A 13,138-nucleotide genomic window follows, 5' to 3' on the forward strand; every position below is an offset into this window, starting at 1 on the left:
TTCTTTGAAATTTTACAATGTTGTTTTACATTTTTAAAAATTTTACTCTTAATTTATTCAATTTCTATTGCTTTATTGTATTGATTAAATTGTACACTGCCCAGAGCCCCTCTGTCGGGAAGATGGACAGTTAAAAAGTTTGGTAAGTAAGTATCCTAAGTAAGTAAGTAAGTAAGTAGGTAAGTACATTAGCTTTACAAATTATGGGCTACTGCCAGCCAGCTTTGCTCTACTTCTTCCATAAGGATGATTCTCAGATGTTGATTTTTCTCTGTCTCTTAAAACCTCTGAATTCTTGCCATCCATTTGCATTTTCCTATACTTCAGTGATTTCAGAAACTAAAGTCTTGATGCATTTGTATTGCAAGTGGAACAGTTTTTTTTCCAACTGGAAGGACTGCATGCTAACACCTTAACTGCCAACTTCTAGCTAATTCTTTCCTCAGCACAGCTAGGCAACAAGCCATTAAAATGCAATTTTGCTGGCACGCTATTCTCACAGGATTTGCTACATGCAATGATCTTAGATGTCCTGGGATTTTGCACTCCATAGCTATTAGGATAAATGTTTTTCAAACAGGTTTTTTTAGTACATAAATATATCTAGATAAAAGTATGCTGTATATGTATTATAAGCGTATTAACAGGTTTCTGAAGAAATGCAGACAGTTTTTTTTGTGTGTTAATTTGCGAACTGCTGGAAGCTCTGAGCCAGTAAACTCAGCAGTTGGTCAGTTCGAAACAGAAAGAGTAAACAAAAAATGCCTGGCATTCTCTGCATCCACAATTGGCTACCTTGGACTCAACGGTGATTGGCTGAAAATGCAATTTGTAAATACCTTCCCACCCCCCACACACATTTCATTTGTATAAAATATTATGAAAGTGTTTGAAATTTGCATATATATCTATATATCTACATCTCTCTCTCTCTCTCCTTCTCCCTCCCTCTCCCTCCCCCTCTCTCTCTCTCCACGCCACAGAAACCACACACACACACACACACACACACACCCCATATGGAAAAAATACTATGAAAATGTTCAAGATTTGCCCAAACTGATTTGCTGGTCAGTTTAGAGAGGCAGCAGATTGTCATTTATTTATTTAGCTGAAAGGCCACTCTCTTTCTAAAGATCCTAAGCTTCTTAAAATGAACAACATGGAATTAGAATAGATCAAAAATCAAAAGCATAGCCAAGACAACAAAAAGGATTATGTGTTCCTCGGCAATAAATTGCCTGTTTAAAGCAGGGGTCTCCAACCTTGGCAGCTTTAAGCCTGGAGGACTTCAATTCCCAGAATGCTCCAGCCAGCTTTGCTGGCTGGGGATTCTGGGAGTTGAAGTCCTCCAGGCTTAAAGCTGCCAAGGTTGGAGACCCCTGCTTTAAAGAGCCATGCTTTCAGCTCTTTGAAAATATAATTGGAAAGATGTAGTTCAAAAATCAGGAGGTAAGCTATTCCAGAAAAGGGACCATCACTGAGAAGACAGGAACAGACATTTCTATCATATGACATCCCCCCTGTCAAATGTGTGCCTTAAGCTATTTATCTAGCATGGCTCTGACTATTGCCTGGCTAGGCTGGAGAAAAAAAATGTCTATTTTTTTTTTACCCTACAGTATTTGCTGTCCACCTGTTTTTTCTATTTTTAATATAGAAAACACATGTTCCAGTGAAGGGGAAATCTAACTATGTATATCCATTAATATCTGTTCAAAAGTAAGCAGCGCTGAATTTAATGCCTGTTTGCTTCAAATAACTGTGTTTAGTATTTTCTGATTTGCTTTAAAGTGGGCACCAGAAATTTATATTACACACACATAAACAAATACACAGAGAAAGCGAGAGAGCGAGAGAGAGCGAGAGAGAGAGAGAGAGACAAAGAGCGAGGGAGCGAGATCCTAAAGTTATTTTATTACATTTCATTAAGAATATAAGGTTTATAAGAATTGCATATGCCTACTTCTCACTATCACTATTATAATGATGATAATCATGTTTCAAAACATATCTGCTTTATTTTAAGACTTAGATGAAACAAGCATAAGTACTAGGCTTTTTTAATCAGATTCATAGTTAGGAATGTTTAATATTTATCTGCAGAATTTCAGTGCAGTCAGTTTAGGATTGGTGTTTTGGGTATTAAAATTGATTAAATTGCTTTGACAGATTTACTTCTGCTTGGAGATTCTTACTGTTTCTGTTCTGCAGTAATCAATCCCCAGCATGAAAGATTGCTGGCTGGCAAGGAAATGGAGAGGGAATGAATTTGCATGACGCCAAAACTCATCGAAGCAAAATGAAACACATTGTGGTCTGCTTGGTTCTCATTTTTATTTATTTATTTATGAAGGAAAACAGCCAGCCTTGCTGTTAAAAAAAAATCAATGGCATTAAATATATTACCTTTGGCTATTTAGGAAGTCTCAAACTAAATGAAAGATTAAGAGGGACAAGACATGGAAATTGTCAACATTTGCCCATTTGCCTTTTGAGAAAATTAGCAGAGTTGTATGAAAATTTCATTAAAATAATGATTATATCTAGCATCACCAGACCCATAGTTATAGAAATGGGAAACATATATAGGTAGTTTTATGCTTGCATGCAGTGGTTTAGTTATAGAGAAGCAACCATATACAATATTTCATGTTTTGATTTTGATTTTGCATTGGTTTCCCTATGGATCCAGAAATTATTTTCATATGAACATACACTTCAGTGTAAACTTCAGTGTAAACCCTGTGTAGCAGTTAATCACTGATATAAAATATTATGAATGGGCTATAACTAGAATAGAATAGAATAGAATAGAATAGAATAGAATTTTTTATTGGCCAAGTGTGATTGGACACACAAGGAATTTGTCTTGGTGCATATGCGCTCAGTGTACATAAAAGAAAAGATATGTTCATCAACAATTCTAAGGTAACTAGGCGTAACAGTATAAGAATCAAGCTGCTAAACTGATTAATATAAACTCTAAGATTGTAATGATCATTATAGTTATTATGCTGAATACAATAGTCTAATTCTCCAAATGGAAACATTTAATTGTAGAAGCAGAGGAGGAAATATATCCTTTGTCTCCTACAGCTTCACCACACTTTTAACATCTGCTTTGGATTGCCCTCAACTCTTCTAATACAGGCCCGTAGCAGGAAGTAGAGTGAGAGAATTTCTTGGCTCCTGTCTTGTAATTTATAACATGTACTGTTTCTGTTCTAATAATTAAATACAAAACCTGGTTTGATTCAGGAAAATCAAGTGAAAGATACAATAAATTCAACTTGTGACAGAGGATTACAGCAATTCAGGTTTCACAGGTGCATTTTAAATAAGCTTTTAAAGGCTTATTTATATGCCCACATGGGCAATTGTAAATATTGTGGAAATCCTGAAATATAGCAGTAGCAACAACTTTCAGACCTTTTGGAGAATTTATATTAGTTTTCTTTCTTGGATTAGGGAATTCCAAATGATATTTGAAAGCTCCTATTTTTTTGGCAAGCATTCCATCAAAGTTGGTTAAAGGCCTGAATCAAATAAGAAACTGGCCACCCTTTCTTTTTTCATATAGAGAAATTGACCCAACTCATAGCCTAGTCTTTTAGCCTTAAAAATAGAATGATTTCCTTCCCAGAAAGGCAATATGATGGAGACAAGGTGGACTGAGAAACATCATTGGCTGCTAGAAGAATCAAAGTTTCTCCCTTTCTTATTTGGGAACAGAACAGCAGATTGGTAACTAAAAAAACCTTCTTAAATATCATTTCTAAATTATTTTCCTAGCAAGCCAAACTTTCTGCAAACACATAATCAGAATCATAACTGATCCCTGTCTGATGCATCATCCTGGAATCTTAGGTATGATTAGAGGAATAATACAACCTAACCAGGGATGGGATCCTACTGGTTTAACAACCGGTTCGCTAAGTGCATGCTTAAGTAGATAAAACACATTGCTGCTCAGTGTGCAACAGTTTTGTTTTGCCTCTTTGCAGGTCAAACAAGATATCCCTGAATCTAATGTTTGCTGAAATGTTACCTGAATTCCACCTCAATTGCAGGCATCTAGGTATTATTTCCCATTTCCTTCTTCAGAATAAAATTATAAACATATTTCCATTTATTTACCTGGATTTAGATGGATGTGCAGGCCAGGCATATATTGTAAAAAATGCACCCACAAGCAATACCACATCTGTTTGGCCTTCTCCAAAACCTTATTGCTTAGATGAGCCAGGTGTAATAGACCACAACTTGAACATTTCTACAGTAGTTGTACAGAAGAGATGAGCTGAAGGGTGACTTTTCTCAGCAGGTTCAAAGCTGCTAAAATTCAGTGGGTCATGCAAATTACACTTGTTTTCAAACTCTTAAATCAGCAAGTCCTTTGATTTTATTTGAACTTGGAAGAGAGCTGCCACATCTGGGCTGAAAAAAATCCAGATGACCACCAATTAATGTTAAAATGACACTTAAAACTTTGTGCTGCTTTCACTTAGCTATCCAGAATTTTGTAATCAGAGATGATGTAGTAGTCCTAGATTCTTTTTTTTTAAATATAGTTTTATTTAACCAGTACAATTGTTGGATACAATTCTTACAATTTTCAGTGTGTACTGTTTAGAACAAACTACAGGTAGTTGTCATTTAATCATCACAATCTGGACTGGCCATTTGGTCATTAGGTAAAGTCGTTGGTAAGTAAAACCATGATTGTGCTAATGAACTTACTTCAGTTTTCCTTTTTTTTTTATTTGCATTTATATCCCGCCCTTCTCCGAAGACTCAGGGCGGCTTACACTATGTCAAGCAATAGTCTTCATCCATTTGTATATTATATACAAAGTCAACTTATTGCCCCTAACAATCTGGGTCCTCATTTTACCTACCTTATAAAGGATGGAAGGCTGAGTCAACCTTGGGCCTGGTGGGACTTGAACCTGCAGTAATTGCAAGCAGCTGCTGTTAATAACAGACTGCTTTATAGACCTTATAGACTTTATAAAAGTGACAAATGTAAAGATTGGTTACAAAGAGACTTTTTCTTCATTGTTTTAATAACCAATCGTTGTTAATGAAGCAACTGATATGTGAAATCTAAAGTGAACTTGACACCAGGTGTGGATTCACATGGTATTAGGAACCATAGCCTATTTGATCACATTTTTGTATATTGTGTGTATGCATCCAGTCTTCTTAGTTTGTTTTAGAACATTTCTCAAAATGACAGCAAAAAAAAAAAAAAATCAACATAAAATCAATCATCAAAATTGTCCAAACCAAGCATACCTCTCCATTAAAATATAGCTAGAAATAGAAGCCCAGTTAACACTGAAGTGTCAAATACCTGCCAAAAAAGAAATATCTTTGAAAAGTCAAGAACAAAGTGACCACTTCTGGGAACAGATATTCCCTAACAGAGAAACAACCACATAGAAAGACTTCTGGCCTACAACCTGCTCAGCTCTCTCAGAGTCATGGATTTGATGGATGCAATAATTTTGGATGAAGTAGTCACTAATGATTTATGTAGCTATTTACACTGATTTATATAGCTGCCCATCTAACAAATGTGGCTTTCAGTGACTGAGGAGGTTTAAAAAATACAATATGAATACAATAGATATAAAAATATATGTATACACACAACACAATACAAATTAAATAAGATACTCTGTGTGTGTGTTTGAATATGCCAGCCAAAATAAATTCAAATTAAATAAAATAAGTACTATACATGCACACTTCCCAGCCAACTAAAAAGGGGGCTTTCAGAATGGCTATATAGTAGTAACATGGGCTCAATTCCTATCTTGGTTCCAGGGGTGAAATCTAAAATGTTTCCCTACCGGTTCTGTGGGCATGGCTTGATTGGTGGGCATGGCTGGCGGTCAGATGACTGGGTGGGCATGGCCAATAACAATAAATAATAAACATAATAAATAAAGTATACAAAACAATAAGAGGTACCAAAAACCAACTTTCACACTTTAAACACACACAACACAACACAACACAACACAACACAACTGACTCACACACAATGTAAAAACAGCTGCACTTCACCCAAAATGGCCCATGCAACAAGCAGGAACCTCACACAGCCACAAAAAGCTCAAAAAAACAACTTTCACACTTTACACACACAACACAACACAACTGACTCTCTCACACACATACATACAAAATGCCACATACAGCTTTGTGAGATTTTGTGTGTTTGTATAGTTAGAGTGAAACACTACAGAAACACACCAAATCTCAGAAAGCTGCACAAATATTTTATTTTATTATATTATTTTATTTATATTTTTTTAGATCAGGGGTCTCCAACCTTAGTAACTTTAAGGTTTGTGGACTTCAATTCCCAGAGTTCCTCAGCCAGGAAATCAGGCAGATTGAGGAGACACTGAGGAGATGGATTTTAGGCAGGCAGAATCAGTTGCTAGCTGATGCAACTGATGTAAAGCATGGCTTTGCAAGCTGGAAAGGAGCAGTAATAAGGTAAGTGCTTCATAGCAGCCCAGAACCTCTTAAAAGGAGGTTTTCTACAAGCTCTTCGGCTGAAGAGCTTATAGAAAACATATTTTTAAGGTTCTCTGGTGATGACGAACTCAGCTGGGATTGCCAGAGGAGCATTTTAAAACTTTTTTTTTTTACAACCTCTTCGGCCAAAGAGGTTGTTAAAAAAAAACTTTTAAAGGGTTCTGACGATCTCAGCTGAGCTGCTGGATCCTCAAAGGCTTTTTTTTTTTACTTTTAAAGGTATTTTTTTGGCTAAAGAAAAACTGCTTTTAAAAGTAAAAAAAAAACCTCATGGGTTGGCTCAGCAGAGGCAGGAGGCGGGGCCAGGGATTTTTGTTATGGGTTCTCTGAACCACCCGCCATGATCGCTACTGGATCGGGCGAGCCGGTCCAAATGGGGAGCATTTCACCCCTGCTTGGTCCCCATATCTGGGAAAACAGGTAGGTTTAAAGACTTTCCAGAACATGAACTTTCATACCTGGCCACCCTTCCATAGGTAAGTGTGCTATGTAACTTATGCTTTTTCATGTGGCTCATTATTTAGACCAGCAAGAGAGAATAAGCAGTTTTGCAACCATATACAAATATAGTAACAGGCAGATGAGAGAACCAGATTGTTCTGATGTTGAGCCAGGGTTCCTGTATGGACAACAATGTTGATCTTGCAAGAAAACAACACATGGATAATATTGGTAGGATTCAGGGAGGAGGTAGTTTTGTTATTTTCAGGAGCAACCTTCCTGCTGAGAATTATAGTAAAGTTTTCTGACAAGAGATAACTTTCCAAAATGATTTATAGAAGGAGAAAATTAGTTGCTTCCACCATGCTTTATTAAGTGGAACATTTTTCAATTTTTGCCGTTTTGAAGGTTGCATTAACACTACATACTAATTCCAGAAAAGATCCTTGGAGAGAGATTGTAGGTACTTCCTGCTCTGAGGAAAGCACCACTCCCTTTTTTTCCCCTTCTTCCTTGTGCTATGAACATTAACCTTCAGGTTTATAGAAAATAGAATAAAAATGGAAACTAACCTCTTTAAGGAGACTGTTGTTTGGCCCAGTCAAAGGCAAGGTCAGATTTAGCATTCAGATTCCTTTGTTTAAAGGTATGTTAATCTGCTTAATGGATTCTGATGCTCTGATTCTATTGTCTCTGACTTTTATACATATGTAAAGATTAACATCTTTATAAAAACTCCATTGGTATATGTTTTATACCATCTCAAGTCATTTGAGCCACAGATACCACCCATTATGGATTTCTGCCCAGTCTCATTATAACATCTTATGAGGAACTAATGTTTGAGGTCCTGTTCATGATTTTATCAGCACTAATTGCTTTATTTCATCCATATGTCCGGTAATTTTTGGGGGGCATTAAACTATCTAAAGCTAAAAACTATTTTTATTCCCTTTTTACCCCCTTATTTTAAGTAAAATTCCTTTTTAAATTATAGATTGGTGCTGTTGTTGCAGTCTCTCTCTCTCTCTCTCTCTCTCTCTCTCTCTCATCTATATATAATACTAGGTGAAGCTAGAGAGTTAAACATTTACTTTTTCTATTGTTGTTACTATTATTGTTTTGGTTTTACCAATTTATGGGGGAATAAGACTGTAAAATCTCCATCAGATCTCTTATAAATTCGGGTTGAAAAGTATTTTCTTCTTCATGAAAGATGGTTTTTAGGAATGGGAATGTTCTTGCTAATCCATAATCATAACAAGCCAAACTAGAAGGGAGAATTTTCTTGCAGTGCTCAGAACTGGCTTTAGTCTTTGTGTTGTGTCTCGCTCGCTTCCCCGCAGCCGGGTCCCTCTTATCTCCTGCCGAATGCTGAGGAATGTCCTGCCCAGACAGGCCGAGCAAGACGAAGGGCCTCCAGCCCCCAGCTCTGGCTCCATGCCCAGGCAAACGGAGCAACTAGACCCCTCCCCCTCACAGGATGTGAGCCTGAGGAATGTGAGCCTGAGGAATGTGAATTGCCAACAGCTGGAGCCTGGAGAGATCCTCGCTTCCGGAGAATTGATAGGCGACGTCAGCAAAAGGAAGGGAGGGGCAGGCCTGGATAAGTGCTGAGTCATGGAGCCACACCCCATGGCCTATATAAAGGATCTGCTTTCTGGCATTCTCTGAGTCAGGCAAAGTCTACCTTGGATTGCTGAAGTCACTTCCTGGTCTCCTGCCTGCCTTGAGAACTTTGCTAGGACTTTGGCAGAGCTGCAGAGGGACGCTTGATACGGACTTCCCCGACCCGGCCATCAGCGGAGGAGTGGGACACGACACTTTGAGACTAAAGAGCTATGGTGGTACAGTGGTTAGAATTAGTGGTGGGTATTCAGCCGGTTCTATCAGGTTTGGGTGAACTGGTAGTGGCGGCTGAGGGAGGCTCTGCCACCCGCCTGGACATCATCACATCCCATTTTTGATGCTCTGCGCATGCGTGGAAATTTCTGCGCATGTGCAGAGGTGGTGCGTGCAAGCAAAGTGTGTATACACACTCTCACTTTTGCGAACCAGTAGCGAAGGTAAGTGAATACCACCCCTGGTTAGAATGCAGTATTGTAGACTAACTCACTGCTCACTACCAGTACTTCAATTCTCAACAGCTCAAGTTTGACTCAGCTTTACATTTTTTAGAGGTCGGTAAAATGACAACCCAGATTGTTGGGGGCAATATGCTGACTCTGTAAACTGCTTAGAGAGGGCTGGACAGCACTGGGAAGCAGTATATAAGTCTAAGTGCTAAAATGTGGTTGAATGACCCTAGAATACAGACAAATAGTGACTTATCTTCATCTTGATCTAGGCTTCTAGAACAACTGGATCTTCAAAGACTTTTTATTTATGTATCCCATCTTTATTATTTTTATAAATAACTCAGGCAGGTCAATGAATTTACCTAATAGGGCGAAAGAAGAAGGGGACGACAGAGAATGAGGTGGTTGGATGGAGTCACTGAAGCAGTAGTGGACTCCATCCAACGTGTTAAATAGACTCCAGAGGATGGTAGAGGACAGGAAGACCTGGAGGAACGTTGTCCATGGGGTCACGATGGGTCGGACACGACTTCACAATGAACAACAACAAACCTCTTCCTCCTGATTTTCTCTACAACAACCTTGGGAAGCAGTTTTGGCTGAGATAGAGTGATTGGCCCCAAATCACTCAGCCCTAGGCAGGATTAGAACTTAAGTCTCCTAGTTTCTAGCCCAGGGGTCTCCAACCTTGATCCCTTTAAGACTTGTGGACTTCAACTCCCAGAGCTCCTCAGCCCGCATTTCTGGCTGAGGGACTCTGGGTGTTGAAGTCCACAAGTCTTAAAGGGACCAAGGTTGGAGACCCCTCTTCTAGCCTACTACTGGACCAAACTGGCCGTTTTACAATTTTAGAATCATTTCTTATTTCTTTTTCTATTTGTTGGTATATTTCACTTGTGACTGCATCTGTTTTTCATTTTCTATTCAAGTTCCTTTAGCTCTTTTGTCCCAAAATCTCCCTAGCCATCCCCAATGGCTTTCTAAGCAGTCCTGTCAGAATAATGTGCACTAGTACTTCCAGAATTTTGTTCTGAGACATTCTCAACCCTCTTGCATTTCCTGTAACAAACAAAAGGGGTTAAAAAAAAACCCCTCCCTTTTTTCCACTTTTCAAAATCTTAAATCAAACTTCCAGTAGTTAGCTATGGTGGGATTAGCACATCCACCTGCTTTTTTGACTTGAAAATTTTTAGGTTTGCAGAATATCTTATCACAGACCACCACTCTAGAAGATGAGGTTTGCCAAGCCTCTCAGAGGGACCATTTATCATGGTGATTGCAAACTCTGACTGGAAGGGTAAAGGTAGCCTTTCTCTCTTTTCATGCAGAAAAAAATGATTAATTCATGCACATGTTTCATCTCATTTCAATTTTGCTGCTTCTAGGATTTCTTAATAGTTTAGGATTTAAAATAATGTTTCTTTTAGTTGCCCATTGTCTGAATTTATAATTATATATATTGATTACTTGCTTATTTTCTAATAGTTATAAAGGAGTTAGGTAAGCTAGTCACCTTTCAGAATGTTGAAAAAAAAATCAAATACTTTGCTTAAAATGACAAGACCTGATATTTCTGGTATGAATATTTATGCTTTACAAACATACATGTTTGTATTATTCAAATAGACCTTTGACACTTTCTTTATCAGAATTCTTAGCCTCTATATGTGTGAAATGTACTAGTGTACATTGTTTTTCTTTGTGCAAGATGAGATATTATATTTAGGACTTATAGCAGGAATTAGGCACTGGGCAGAGTGATGGTCAGAGCTATTATTGTTCTGGCAACATGAGATAAAATGAATCCAAGTCCTAGAATGAAATTTCATTTTTTTTATGGTGCACCTGATCTTAGTTGCTTTGGAAGTTAGCTACTGGAACAGTTCCGCACTGAAGTTAAATAGGCCGTGGAGGCTATGAATTGAGCTTCAGTGGTAGATACCATAGCATTTTTTTTCTATTCATAGTAAACAAGCACTTTCTTGTTGATAAAAAGCATCAGTGCTTCTATGTCTTTTGATTTTAAAAAATAGCCACAGTCATTCTTTATGATTTCTTCAGGTTCTCAGCTCAGGAAGTCTTGTATAGTCATATATATTATTATATTATACACCTTATTTATTTCTCTTCAAATACAGCCAAAGTTCAGTCTTCTATAGGAGTGATACAGGATTAATGTGTCAGTAAATTGTTCATTGCTGCATTAGATGAGAAAGAGCTGGACTGACAGGGGCCTGGCAGATAAGTCTTTGGGCCAGGAAGTTTTCTGCCGAAAGGGATTAAAACTGGAGCTCATGAGTCTTTGACAATACCAGCTACAAAATGAGAGATCCATGTCCTTTGTGTTTATTCACATGAGAGTTTTTCTGCAATTGTGCCTTGTTTTTGTATTTTCAAACTCCTTTGGCTAGAGGAAGTTTAAGCCACGTTTTTTTTACTTTTTTATTTATATACCTATTATGTACACAAAAATATTTCTTGGACTTTTTTTTTTACACTTCCTCTCAGTATTGTTATTGCCACATTAGAGCATTGATAGAAAAATGTAAACTTCAGAATAAATAGGTATCAGTTCTTCAGTGAATATGAATGTTGCTCTATGGGTCTGAAGTGTCACTGATCAGGAATTTTCCACTATGTCACTTCATTAACTCTGCTTCTTACATATCTATAAGGACTCCTTAATTGGCTGCTTTTGTGCTGTACCTATTGCCAGACTCAGCATGGATTTGCTCAGCATGAGATAATATTGTTTTTCTCCCCATTGTGAAACCCAGATGGATTTCTAGAGAAAGAGTGCCATATATCAAGCTGAGAGAGAGGATAAAGGTAACAAATACGTAATGAAGGAGACCATATATTTTGGTAAATGGGTGTGGTATACATCTGTATCTGCATAATGTATCTATGCCTACATCTGGAATATTACAAACCTTTATATAACACAATAATATTTCATTTGTATCCCCTTCTTTCCTCCAGAGATTGTGAGGTAGCATGTATTAGTTTTTTTTAAAAAAAATTAACCTGTATAAAACATTGTAGGATATGTTAGACTAAGAGATGGTCATTTGGCTACATTCACTCCATGAATTTAATATCTGCATAATGGAATTATATATTTTTTCTTTTGTTTTGTTCTTTCAAGATATTGCTAACTGCTGGCAACTACCTGAACTAGTCCTTACAGTTTTCTTGGAAAGGTTTCCAGAAGTGGTTTGCCTTGTCTGTTTCCTAGCTCTGAAAGAGAATGACCGAGATGGCTTCTAGTGCTATTATTTCTATTTCTATCTATTTCTATTTCTTTCAGGCAGGTATAATATTTGATTAAAAAACCAAACAAGCATGATGCTTGAGAACAGAGAGAAAGCAGAGACTAATTCAAAATAAATGAAAGAAAAGAAAAACAAACGGTAAGGGAATTATACTGAATTTTTGAAAGCATGGAAATACTTCTGAGTACATCAAGATGCCCTTAATGGAAACCAATAAGAAAAGTGTAACCCAAAGACTCTGTGATATTATTTGAAACTACCAAGTAGTTCAAATCTGATTGAAGGTTGTACAGATTGTCATGCTTCAGCAGGGTTATCTGTACCAAGAACCAAAGAAAGAAATTTCTACTTATCTCTCACTTTCAGTCTGCTCGTTTTATTTAATAATATTATGGACATAATATAGTCCATGTAAACATATTCCTAGAATAGGAATTTATTTCAGATATTATGAAATGATAGCTGTTTCTCTGTGTATGGGAACTTTCCACCCAAGCCTTCCAGTTGAAAAGAAAAAGTACAATATATTGAAATATAAACAACTACATGTGCCTGGGTCCACCATTAGTCCACTCAGGATTTTCACAGATGCAATATGGATGTCTTCTCCCCTCCACCACAAAAACAGTTTACTGTTTTCTTATTTGGATGCATTTCTTTTACCTTTTCAGTCTAACCAATAGCTCTGGAATTCCTAGCTGGTTCTAATCAAGGTTAATGTGATTTAGCTCCTGGAATGAGCTAATGTTGAATAGGTCCTGAGATATGCTGCATTTCTAGTCACCA

The sequence above is a fragment of the Ahaetulla prasina genome, chromosome 2, assembly GCF_028640845.1.
Source record: "Ahaetulla prasina isolate Xishuangbanna chromosome 2, ASM2864084v1, whole genome shotgun sequence".
Lineage (NCBI taxonomy): Eukaryota > Metazoa > Chordata > Lepidosauria > Squamata > Colubridae > Ahaetulla > Ahaetulla prasina.